Source organism: Lepidothrix coronata, unplaced genomic scaffold (assembly GCF_001604755.1).
Source record: "Lepidothrix coronata isolate B3197 unplaced genomic scaffold, Lepidothrix_coronata-1.0 Scaffold0, whole genome shotgun sequence".
Lineage (NCBI taxonomy): Eukaryota > Metazoa > Chordata > Aves > Passeriformes > Pipridae > Lepidothrix > Lepidothrix coronata.
This window is the reverse complement of record NW_016690180.1, coordinates 13,823,656-13,837,245: the sequence shown is the minus strand read 5'-3', so window position 1 is coordinate 13,837,245 and position 13,590 is coordinate 13,823,656.

Genomic DNA, 13,590 nt, shown 5'->3' with positions numbered 1-13,590 from the left:
AGAACATTTGGGAACTTCTACCATCTGTGCATCTTCAAGTTATGCTTATTCAAGGGTTCTTCCCCACACCCCAGTTCCTTCTTCTCCAAAGCACTGTATACCTAAGCATATTTCCTTTTGTAGAGACAGGGATCTTTGCTTTCCTCTGTCTGCAATGGAAATTATGATATGCCACATAATTATATTAAACAATATCCTTAGGGTCAAAAAATTAAATGTTCATTTCATAATTAGAAAATGATGAAATGAAGCTGTAAGTGGGATCTACCTGGTGGTTCCAGACAGTTGTACCTGTGAAGTCTGACATAGTCTTTCATTAAAGACTTTCATATTTTTTCCCCTCAATGTCCCTACTTTCTTCATTGTACAGAACTGAACTTCCCTGAAACTAAATCAAGGCAGAAAACAGTGTTCCATAGAGTTAGAATGTTTTATTTTAAAGCTGGAAACTAACACTCACTTCCAGCATTGAGTTCCCCCATGATATTGTCACAGAACAAAATATTTTGACTGTGACTTCATCTATTTTTGAGTTCTTACCTGAAATCATAAGACTGTTTTGCAGTGAGCGTCTCCAGACACACGTTATGTCAGTGAGAGTTTTAGTTTGCACATGTAAAAGCCATGTAATTCTAAGCACTCCTCAAAAATGTAGATCTTAAACACTCAAATTAGATATCCTAAATCTGTGGATATTTTTGACCTGCATCTCTGTAGTACCTTCCCATTTTTAATACTGGACTCATGATAACCTATGGTATAATACAATTCTTCACAAATTAAATGAAGTTTTTAAATTTTTTAGATAATTCAGTGATATATATCATAAAAAATTCCATTTATAATTCTGTGTCCAGGATGCTGTTTGAACAGTTTGCAGTAAGTAATGCCTTGAGACTAATTCTGAACATGAAAAAAATTTAAAATCAAATAAGTTTCTTATTAAATCCAATCTTACACATTTATTCTGTATAATTGTCATGGGCGAGTGGAAGGTTTAGACAAAATTACTAAATAGCAAAGCCTTGCCAATGAGTCTTGAGGTGCAGAAAGCACCTTTCTTCCTAAACCCCTTCTCAGAGAAGTGTTGAGGTGCAGCTGAATCCTATCTTAGCCTCGGACCATGTTAATGGTTTAAATTTAAAGGAATTATAGAGGTATGATTAAATCACCTTGTCCTGCAGGTTTTAATGATACCAAAACAGATATACTTATATAAATGAATTGTTTATTATGACAAATTAACAAACAGGTGAACAGACGAAAGATCTTAATCAGAATTATTTACTACACAGTGTAAAAGCTAAAAAATCTACTAGTAGAATATTATACAACAAAGAAATTATAACAAAGAAATTATATTAAAGCAATTGTATTGCAGCTAGCAAAAGAAACAATAATTAGAGATTGATGCAACTCACCATACGAGACAGCAGGCAGATCTCTCTCAACCCCTGGGGAGTAACCATGATGTCTCCCTGCTTCAGGAGAGAAGATCCACACTACAAGGAAGTATGTGGAAGAACCTGCCATATGGAAATTGGACTGGGCTTTTAGAGTTATGAAGTGATGGACTGGTAGTCACAAATTTACAAGCCCACAGGCTAGCTTATCTGTCAAGTCCTGCTTCAAAAGCAGGGTGTGTATTCAAGGTTTGGTGGACCAGGATGGTTTTAGCATGATTTAACACCAAGACAACACTCTGGCACCAGCAGTTGATAACTTGATTGGATTTTAGATCTTATCAGGGTGGGCCTATCCTGCCACAATAATTAAATAAAAATATTTATTAATGTATTAAAATTTATTTATGTACTTTAATTTCTTCAATTGAATTTTATTTATTTTTATTTGATTTCAAATTGAAATTCAGTGGAGAAAGAATACATGAACATGCAATTAGATTGCAATCACTGAATTAAGGGTCTGCTGACAGTATTACTCTGATATTTTCTAGCTTCTGAGTGTTATATTGTGTATAGTTTTCATATTTGGCAATATAAACAGTGATATTAGCTTGGAGGGGTTTATATTAATTTTTTTTGCTAGATCATTTCCCAGCTAAAACCCAAACAAACAAACTGAAACACAACAGAAGTTTAATCATACGCGGTATTAGTAATACTTACATCGCTGGTCATCAGGACCGTATTCTTTTGATCTTCTGAATAAGCCACTGGGATTTGAACAACAACTAAATATATAAAATGTTATGACCATTTAGAAAGAGCATGAATGGGATAATTTTATAGTAAATCTCACAGTTATTTTTTTACTTCATTGATATCTAGAACACTCAATAGCCCTTCTTTATCCTCTTCTCTCTCTTCAGATCTAACTTCCATCTGTCTGTGTTCAAACATGGCAGCATCCTGCTCTGCATTGTTATGTCCCAAAAGAGAGGTCACATAATGCTGGACTATTGTAGTTTCTGGGCAAAAAACTGAAATTATCAAAAAGTATTAGTTAGCAACATGTTGGGCTACACATAATGTGAATAAAATATATGGGGAATTTATTCTCTAAAAATGTAAAGTCCTTACCACATTTATTTAAATGCAGTATTTTAATGTGTTGCTATTTGAACAAACTTGGGTGGATGGATTTCAATCATAAGACAAAAACTCCCAAAAGTTAGCCTCTTAAAAGCTCAAGTTCAGAATGAAATGTATAAAAGTGCTGAAAATATTTAAATAAGGTTGTCTATAAATTTCATCATGAGTATCATTATCAGATATCACTGAATCAGTCTGACTTTTTTCAAAAATTTAAATATAGCTTCAGACTTGGAAAGAAGTTATATGCTAAAGTTCAGTAAACTAATAAGCAATCAAAAAAAGGGATATATTATTTGAAGTGTCATGAAGTCATAATAGGTATCATTCTTACTTATAACTTTCAGAGGAGTAATAATACCAAGTTAAGTCAATAACTTCTTCCAAGAATGACACATAAGATGAAACTAAAAAAGTTTTCTTCTCATTACTTTGTGTTCATGAACTTTTTGGAACTGAGGTAAATTAAATATATCCTCTTTCAGTTACACTATAAATCATGTAGTCTCCCATGAGGAAAAAAAAATAGAATTTTAGTACAAAAATGCCAAAATGTTTTTAAAAGAAAAACAAAAGTTAATAAAAAAAAGCCTAATAACTTGGTTAAGAAGTAGCTTCACCCAGCTATGTTGATGCATAGTTTTAAAATTAAAATTGGAATGCCATCATCTTTCTAAAATCTGTTCTTTCTCATTTCTCCCTTATAAAATTTTCATTGTATTTTTTCACAAAATTAAAAATCTTCACCTATTCTATTTCCAGTCTTCTTGTTCTAATCTATCTCTCTAAACTTCTCTAAAGTATTTGATAGAAGAATCTTCATGGAATGATTTATTCTAGTATATGGATTTTTTTTTTTTGCTCATCAAGGATTTCATGTATTTTTATATATATGTATATACACTATCTCTATATTCAGCTTGATAAGATCTGGCAACTGGTAGTGTCTCTCATAATTTGAATTGACCTTTGACATTCAGGATAACTCTGTTCTTGTGAAAACCCATGCATGTTTTCAGTTTCTTCCACCTGTTTTCTACCTGTGCATTATTCAAGTCTTTGAAAGTTCTAAGTTTCTTTTGGTCAGATATAGCTTCTTTTCTTCTGCAATTATCTTCTTATCTTCACTTTCATTCCCCTTCTTTTCATATAAAGCATTCAGATACGTAAATTATGAATTTGCAGATAATAATGTAGATGACATGTAGCCAATATGTAGATAAGACAGACACACAGACTTGCAGTGGTAAATAGTGCAGAATATGTAAATAGTGTATCCCCTTGTACTCTTTAATGAAGTGTCAAATGCAAACCTTCAGGTCTTATCCAAAAATTGCTAAGAGAGCAATGGCTTCACTTTTGCAGAATGTGCTATAAAGAAGCAAAAACAATCAGCAAAATTCTAATTATTTACCTGGAAATACCCAAATAAATTATATGTTGTTTCAGGTTTCAACAAGGATTGCAAAACTGAAATGAGGAAAATGATCAACAAAAGCAAGAAGAAGAACACATCTTAAATGGAATTAATTCAAATACTAGAAAATATTCAAAGCAAGAGTCTACATAACTTTCACTGCAGAATCTTGAAGAAATTAATATGTATATCTAAAGAATCTAGAACAAGGATTTTTAGTAAGTATGTCAGGATGATCATTTATGGAAAACAGCAAATGGCCTGCCTACATTTGAAAAGGGAAGCAGAAGAGAGGAAATAAATAGATGTTTCGATATGCCTTTTAGATGATTTTAGCATGTAAAGCTTCAAAATTAATTTTGAAGCAAAGAATGAGTAATAGCATAGAATCACAGAATCATTTAGATTAGAAAAGACCTCTGAGATCATAAAGTCCAACCCCTGACTGATCACCTTGTCAACCAGACCATGGCACTAAATGTCACATCCGGTTGTTTCTTGAACACCTCCAGGGATGGTGACTCCACTACCTTTCTGGGCAGTCCATTCCAATTTTGAACAACCCTTTCTGTGAAGAAATTCCTTCTGATGTTCAACCTGAACCTCCCCTGGTGCAGCTTGAGTCTATGTGCTCTTGTACTGTCACTAATTACCTGGAAGAAGAGACTGACCCCCACCTTGCTACAACCTCCTTTCACGTAGTTGCAGAGAGTAATAAGGTCACCTCTGAGCCTCCTTTTCTCCAGGCTAAACAACCTCAGCTTCCTCAGCTGCTCCTCATGTGACTTACTCTCTAGACCCTTCACCAGCTTCATTGCCCTTCTCTGGACTCACTCCAGCACCTCAATGCTTTCTTGTACTGAGGAGCCCAGAACTGGACACAGGATTCAATATGCAGCCTCACCAGTGCCAAGTACAGGGGAACTATTCTTCACACAAGTACAGAAGTACAGAGTACACAAAAGTACAAAGCAAACTTAATAAAATCTATACAAATATTTCCAAGAGTAGATAATACCTTTTATCAACATCTTTCTTTAATAATTTATCCTCTAAGCAGGGCAAAAGAAGATCTCACCTATCTGGATTTCAAAACAGTTTTTGACACTATCTGATATGAAAAGAATTATTTAAGACTGTGAAGATAAAGAACTGACTAACCAGGAGAGGACAACAGACTGTGTTAAGTGTTTGCAATGTCAGATGGAAGCTGCTAAGGGGTTCTTCATGGGCTGCCTTGCCATATATCTTTTTGATATTTAAATTAAAGCCTAGATCACAAAACCTTGGAGCATGCTGCTGAAATTTGTTGGTAAAGCAAATCTGAGAATCATGAAATGATAAAAATATACAGGAGGAATCCGATGACCTTGATGACTTCTATAATAGAAATGAGATTAAACTTAATCGTACAAAAGAGCAATGTAACTAGATTTTCAGCTATAAACTGTGAGTTCGTCAGCTGGAAATGACAAAGAGAAAAAAAGATGCAGCCAATCTACTAGAGAAGGACTATCAGCCACCAAAACATGATGTAAGTATGAAAAATGCTAATATGGAGTATTAAAAAAGGTATTTCTGGGTTAAAGAAAGGGATGTTTATTACATGAGGTAGAACAATTCCTGTCCTCCATATTAACCAAAGATTCACTGAAAAAGTAATTAAAAAAAGAGTAGAGGTGAAAGGGAAGTTTGTCAGCATGATGTCAGGAATGCAGAATTTAACTCATGAAAAGAAATTGAAAAATCTTGTCTTATTCTGCAAAAAAAACCCCTAAGATGAGAGAAATGCCCTTAGTAAATATATGTATGGGTAAAAAGAGCCTGCAGATGTTTATAATGGATTGAACTTTGAGAAGAAGAATAAGAAAATAAGAATTTTACAGATTATAATATAAACAGATATATTTGAGAGATATGCTTTTTATGCAATATGAGTGCTTACATTAGTGGAGGATAGGACTCAGCACTGAAGAAGACCAGCTTATTCTAAGTCATAAACATGATCTCCGAGGTCAGGCAAAATAACATTTACACCCAGTGGTTTAATGGAATTTATTTTGATTCAAATACACATCATTTTCTTCTTCACTCATCTGCCTAAGATCTACATGAATGCTTTAAACATCATTCACTCACTAGGTGCCTAATGCAAAGCTTATTTAGTCAAAGTGCTTCCGTTGACTTCTGTATGCTTTGGATTAGGTTCTATATCGTAACCCATCAACCAGCTGCTGCAGGCTTGCAGTTTTATCACAATATTAGACTGCTTTTCTCTTTTCCCCATGATCTTAAGAGGGAAAGAAAGAGGTATACTTTGTTTTGCCCTGTCTGTTCTTTAATGTGCTTAGATTGCAGTTATTTCCTGCTGAGCCCTGGATGAGGTTTAGTTTGTTGAAGAGCAACTTTTTAATCATCACACAGAATGAATGAACTGGAAGATATGTCAGACTTCTATCAGAAGATGAAAAATGTGGAAACTTATCAGTACCTCTCTTCCTCTAGATATATTGTAGGTCATAAAACCCCCTTCTGTACAGTACTTATTACTCTTATAAAGGAAGCTAAAAATGTAATTATGGAAGGATGATCACCAAGAAACTTTGCAAAACAGCTAAAGTAGACATAAAACTATGGCTGCCTGTGCATGGCAAAAAGTGCAAGTGAGGCAGCAGGTGAACAAATGATTTCAAAACCAGGCTATGTAATCTTCCCCACAGGAAGGGTGGCTACAAATCCTTTACTCTTATTTTGGAGAATTAAGGTAGCAGTGTAAAACATTTCAGAAGCAAAGCTGATCAGAGTACCAGCTGATCAGTACCAGCATATAGATCAGTGTTTTACAGCCTAAAATATATTTGGCTACTCCTATTGGTGATTAAAGGATCCTGTTTTAGGGTGATATAACCAGGGTCTTCTCCAGCCTCTAATTCTCATTTTGGCTAAATGCCAGAGCTCTTTACTAGACCTGTGCAGTACAGGAATGGATATATATGTTTATGTTTTAATCTAGTTCAGGGAAATGTGCAAGGGACTCCATCTCTTCACACTTTCTTTTGCTCACCAACAGTAGATGGTAGCAGGTGAATAGCCCTTACTTTTTTTTCAGTGAATAGTCATGCCCTTGATAAAGTCAAACAATGGATTAAGGAAAAACACTGTCTGCTTCTGCACTGTACAGCTAAATAAGGCTTATAGCAATACAGTCTCTAAGGATTCTAATGTTTCAATTTTCATATGAAAAGAAATGGCAAGTTTTAACATTATAAAATACCTAGTAAAGCACTTTTAATCATTGCAGAACAAAGCCAAATAGCCTGTCCAATAAGCAACCAACAGCTTGGTCCCATTCTAAATGATTTTGCCACCATATTTATTTCCCTAATTTAGAATAACTGTGTATTTATATGACTCTTATTTCAGCCAGAGAGCAGTAATTGTTTTTGATAAAGCGGACAGAAACATTAAAGGTCCCAAATAAGCAAGTATTTATATGTGTAGATTTATAAATTTCATTTTAGGTATAGTCAATAACATATTGGCATTAACTTACACAAAGGCATAGAGCATCACAGAATTCAATTATCCATAACAGTGTTTGAATTATGATATCAAAGGTTCTTATTCAGAACTCTGCAGAGTTGCCATCTTGCTTGGATATTTTCTCTTCTGCTCAACAGGCAGCTGATACAGTAGATCCATGAAGACGTGCCATATCTTTTATGCTCTCCTGAATTATACTAAAAATAAATTTAAGTTGCACAGGATGAACTAGGAATATTGGACAAAAGATTTTATGATCTGGTGATTTTAATTTAAAAATGAAGAAAACATTAATTCACAGAAAAAAATATTTGTGGCATCCTAAAATAAATAAATAAAAAATGTAGAGCACAGAACTGAAAAATTATGTTAGGTTGAGAAGTCTTCAAGAGTGTGTAGAGGCAAAATGGTTTTACGAAGTCTGTGTACTCAGTTCAGTATATAAAGGATATCTGACAGAAATAAGTGGGAGCTTGAGCTTGAAAATACTGTATTTCAATATATCTGTAACAGTTTAGTATATTTTACTGCTATCCATCAAATTCCATGACACAAGATATTTCTTTGTATATGTAGTTCTCTGCAACACAAACTTGTTTTAAACTCTCTTCAGAATGAGCTTCTTTGACTTTCCACCAGTCCACCAAACAAAGCAGAAATGATTGCCACGTATTCAAAGACAAATCATGAGGTGAATCCAGAATATATATTAAAAAAGTACAGAAGTGCAAAACTGTGATCTGACTGACATAATCTGGAAATAGACATTTGTCAGTGGCTTGCCTAGGTGACTGAGCAGGTCATTGCACTTCCTTTTACCTCATAGGGATAATTTACAAGGCACTTTAAGACCTTCAGTGGGCTCACTACCAATATCCCCCTTGGAAACATTATATAAAAAACCCCCATCCTACATTATTTCCCAAAGTAACCGGTGTTCTCTGCTAGTGAATCCATATGCATATCAACTGTACCCATTTAATATTTTCAGTGACAATGAACACATTTTTCTTTCTTTGTCGGTGCTACCTGGTTCTCATACATTTCATTTAAATTAAATCCAGCTTTAATTATCTCCCCTGAATATCTCATTTTATCTCTTTATGTAAAATACATACTAATTATTCATAATTTCTCTATATTTTTATAGGAATTCATGCAAACTCACTCTAATTTTTTCTATTGTTTCCTTTGCATTTAGAGAAACTGAACAATATTTTATTTAAAAATAAATCTATAAAATAATGGGGCTGGGTACAGCACTCGTTTGTGCCCCTGCAAATCCAGGAAAGTCAGTAGTTGCATATGAAGCATAAATCTAGCAAAAATCTGCCTCCCCTCATAAAAATTCATATGCTTTTTTTAAGACCTTTCATTAATTTTTCCTTCTGATTTTAAGCATATTCTGTCTGTCATTTCTGCATGATTTTGAATAGTTAGATTTATTTGTCAACATCTGGGGAAAAAAAACAGTCTGTAAAAGACCTTTCATAACAAATTCTATAGAATAATATCAGGAACAAATGAAAACCTCGAAGTTATTAATTGTGATTTGTAAGAAATATATATACACTGCAAAAATCTTAGTAAACAGAATCACTACCCCTTTGGCTAAATATTAATTAGCATAATTCTTTATAAATGTGAGAAATCAGAAATGCTGATGGAATCATGCCTATGCAAGAATCTTTCATTTTGAACAGACCTCAGATACGACTTTAAGAATGAGCAATTATAATCATGTGAGATTTAGCCAGTGTTATCCAACACAGATTAATTCTGCTCTGTCAGTAACTTCTATGGTGTATTATCTAGCTCGAAATTCTGAAAGAGAGTAAAAGAGAGAGGATTTAAACAAAGTAACTGGTTTCATGCTTAGCTAGCATTCAGTTAAATAAGCACAGATGTGGGTTTTATCTGCTTAAAAGTGAATCTGTGGTTTCCTTATTTAAACTCTTAAGTTTTAACGTCCATCAGATAGGCTGTTGCTGCAATGAATAATTTAATCACTGCTGCCTATTACATGCTACTACACAGCAAGCATATTTGCAAAGCTGTGAAAGACACTGGTCAAGTGTCAGTACTCCCTGTAACTCAGCCGACCTCCCAGTATATTCACTGCAAGGAACTACGGCAGCTCTGAGGCGGACAGAGGGCGGTTGTGGTAGGGAAGGGAGTGAAGAGGTCACAACAGAATTGTACCAGATCAGCAAGACACTTTAGAGAGATGAGAGGTCACCGCGGGCTCCGTGCTGCTGTGGTGTCATTTCAGCTGTTTGTCCCTTGGTGGAGTTCTTGAGTTAGTTTCTCCTTTCCGTCATGTGGCTTTAACTGCTGCATGTGGGGGTTCTGCCCTTGTTTTTACCCTGCTTTCGAATTTGCTGTCATGTTTACTGTATTTAACCTTTTCCACGTATTATTATGAATACGTTACTGTCAAGACAACCCGATTTTTTTTTCCTTCTGGAACTTCTTTTTCGTTTGTGTGCGTGCAAATAGTAATAAGTAATGTGCATTTGTTAACGTATAGAGTGGTATGGATATGCAACCAGTCTGTCTGTTTTTAACCAGGGATCCCAGAAATAATTTTCCAGTGAGAGCCACCGACATTCCTAAACTGCGAAAACGAAATTATCGTGGGCTGAAAGCGCCAAGTGTGGACGCGAGTTCGGCTGCCGACGACAGAAGCCGGGCTCAGCCAAGACATGCAGATAAACCAGCCAGTAATTACATCTGCATATTTTAGCGATGACCCCTGTCTTTCCAATCAACAACTACAACAACGACAACAAAGCCCCGCTGCAGAGTATCGCGAGCTTGGGGGGATGTAAAGAGCCGGGGAAGCTCCCAGGCTGCTTTAGGATTTCCCCACGTACAGCCGGCTGCGATTGTCAGCAAGACGGATTCCTTCCCACACGCAAGATGCCACTTCGGTGGCCTTATCAGATGTTCCCTTTAAGGACACAAGCTCCTATTTCCCCTCTGTATATCACTAGCATCTCGGGCTATTTTATTTATTACAGACGATTACATTTGTGATCCCTCTTCCCACTTGATCTCACCCGATCAGGAGGACAAATGCCGTGTCGCGTCTGAGCGCGTGTGGGCGTCTGTGTGCATCGGGAAGGGGGGCAGTCAGGAAGAGGGGGGGAGTCACACTGCGCAACAGATTTGCCCGAAAGGGACAAACCTCCTTCTCCTGGAACAGCTGGGTTTGTTCCTACAGACACCCGGGAAGCTGTGGGCGCACGGGCCGCGGGACCGGGAGTCTGCGGTGCCGGGGAGGCGGAGAGCGGAGGCGGGGGTGATTTCGCTCTCTCCCCGCACGAACGAGCGGGCTGCGGGGGGGGTGCGGGGTACACACAGCCAGCACAGCCCCGTCCTCCCCCCGGCAGCCGGGGCACGTGGACCGGGAGCAGCGCGGCCATCCACCATGCAGCGCACGTCGGGCCCATTTCCCACGCCGGCCGCCTGCCCTGGGGGAGGAGGGGAGGAGGCGAGGGAGGAAGGGGGAATGATAGAAAAGGGGGGGCCGTTACCTCTGCTCCGAAAGAGGAACCAATCCACTGTGAAGGACGCAGCACTCCCGAGCAGGAAAGACATTGCACATTCAGAGAGAGATTGCATGTGAAGACACTACAAAAAGAAAGAAAGAGGGGGGGGGCTGGGGGTGCAGACCGCGTGTGAAAGGCGTAGTGTGTGTAAGAGAGGCCAGCGAGGGTAGGAAGGGAAGGGGGAGCGATTGCACATGGCAAGAGAAAGAAATCACTCATTCGCTTGAAAGAGGCTCTCGCAGAACAGGCCGTAGTAAAAGTAGACATGGGAGACAACGGGGAAGGAGACGCAAGCAAGAGGCGAGCGTCCATGCCGTGCAACAGCCCGGAATCCGATTAAAGTTTATGGCGGGGAGGTTAAAAACGCTCTCATCCCGCCCCTCCCCTGACGAATACATTAAGTTTCCTGGCTGTGTTTAAAAACACAAAGGGAAGGGAACAGCGGGAGCTGCGGCTCGCAATTGTATTGCCAGTGCAGGGAGCCAATGTAATGCAGTATGCTGGTATTTCTACGTACTGGCATGCCTGGATCTTACTCTGAAAGCAAAATTTCCTCCTCTCGGAGCTCCAGAACAGCGAGGGGGAATTTTGATAAATTCAAGTTGCTTGGCAAATATAATAGGGATTTGGTATTAATCCTACTTAACCCGCTGCGAAGACGCTGCGTTCCCGAGCCCCCCTCCTCCGTCCGGGACTGCGGCGGTGAGCACTGAGCCTGCGCCGAGCTGGGCTTTCTCGCTGATGCTGCAGATAGAAAGCCGAGTGTCTCCAGCATCGGCGGGGGAGGGTTTTCTTGTTCTGGCAGGGTAGGGATAGCGGCCGGGGCCGGTGCCAGGGCCGGAGGAGACGCCGGAGGAGTAGCTCTGCAGCCCTCCGGAGAAGGGAGCAGTCCTTCCCTCCCTCCCTATCGCCGACTCCATGCTGCGCGGCTCTGCCCCTCTGTACCTCCGGACTCCCTAAGGAAAGAGGTGGCAACCTTCCCTGCCTCTTACAGTCACTCACTGCCCCAAATGACAAAGACACGCTGTTACCGTTGCTTTGAACCACCTCAACATATACGGCCGCTTTTCGCTCAAATATGTCATCGCGATGAAAGAAAAGCATTTCACTACATTCGTCTGCATGCATTTTTATTCAAAACAGCCACCCATAAAGAGGAATGTACACACGCATACACAGAACCCGCAACAACTTGTTTTCCCACATGTGTTCACAGAGGGAGAAAGAGCAGCTGGATTCTTGCTTCCCCCTCGCTGCGCGCACGCACGGACACACACACACGGACACACACACACAGGCACACACGCATGCACACCCCCGCACACATAGACAGACACCCCCGCACACGCCGGTTCTTCCCACTGGGTGCCCTATGTTCGCCTGCTCCCGGAGTCTCCCTTTTCCCTCCGGGATCCGAGCGGAGAGGACACGTACAGGATCCAGGCATCATCAAGCGCAGGGGGGCACACAAAAGCCATAGGCGATTAAATGGCACAAAGTCAAAAGGAGACGCGAACTAGGGATGGCAGAATAAGCAAAGTTGAGCAGAGAGCTTTAACATTAAAGTTTATTTCCCACTTACCCAGGTAGGTGACGCTACATTTTAGCTATCATCGAAGCAGCAAGTCTCTGTTCGGAAATAAATCTGTTACTTCTTACATGTGTTTATTCTACTAACCCTCTCGCCCCCATCCTGATCATCTTCTCCGAGGGTTTTTTTTTTTTCTCCTAGGAAACCCACAAACATGCTGAAAAGACACATTCAAATCATGGTAATAGGAAGAACACAATTACAAAAACCGAGAGGCTCAAACAGCACTGGGAAACAGGACGAAAGTCTGAGATCTAAGGCAGCCCCCCTCGCTCCCTGGAGTTTTATGCAGTTACAGTGACTGCAGCTATTTCACAAAAGCACCAACACGACAGGGGAAGGTGGGAATCTGCGAAACGACTTTCCTTACCAGCGTGATTCCGCAAAATGCAGAATAGAAGAAAAGAAAGGCGAATAAACATTTGCTTTAAAAATCGTTGCTCGATTCACAGGCTACAGCGGAGGTGGGGAGGGAAAGGGTAGGAGAAAATCACTAGAGAGGTTTGAGAAGGCAACAGAAGCAATACTCGGGCGTGAAATGAGGTTCGGTTTTGAGGACTGAACTGGTGTTTTGAGATGAGCAGCTATCCCACTTGCAGCACTAGCAGCAGCAGAGACACAGGGTAAGACTGAGCTTTCTGGAGTGCAGCGCTTGACTCGTCCTCCCTCCTCCTCCTCCCTCCCTTTTTCCCTCCCTCTCTCACTCTCGCTCTCTCTCTCTGCTCTCCCACTTTCTCTCTCTCCCTCTCTCTTTCTGTGTGTATGTAGCGCAGGCGGCTCTGCTGCTGCAGCGTCAGGGAAGAGCTACCGAGAGAGGCTTCAGCAGCTCCCACCACTTTGGGCAAACTTGCCGGTTTACCGCTTCTTCTTTTTTTTTTTTTTTTCCTTTTCTTTTTTTTTTTTTTTTTTCTTTTTTTTTTTTTTTTTTTT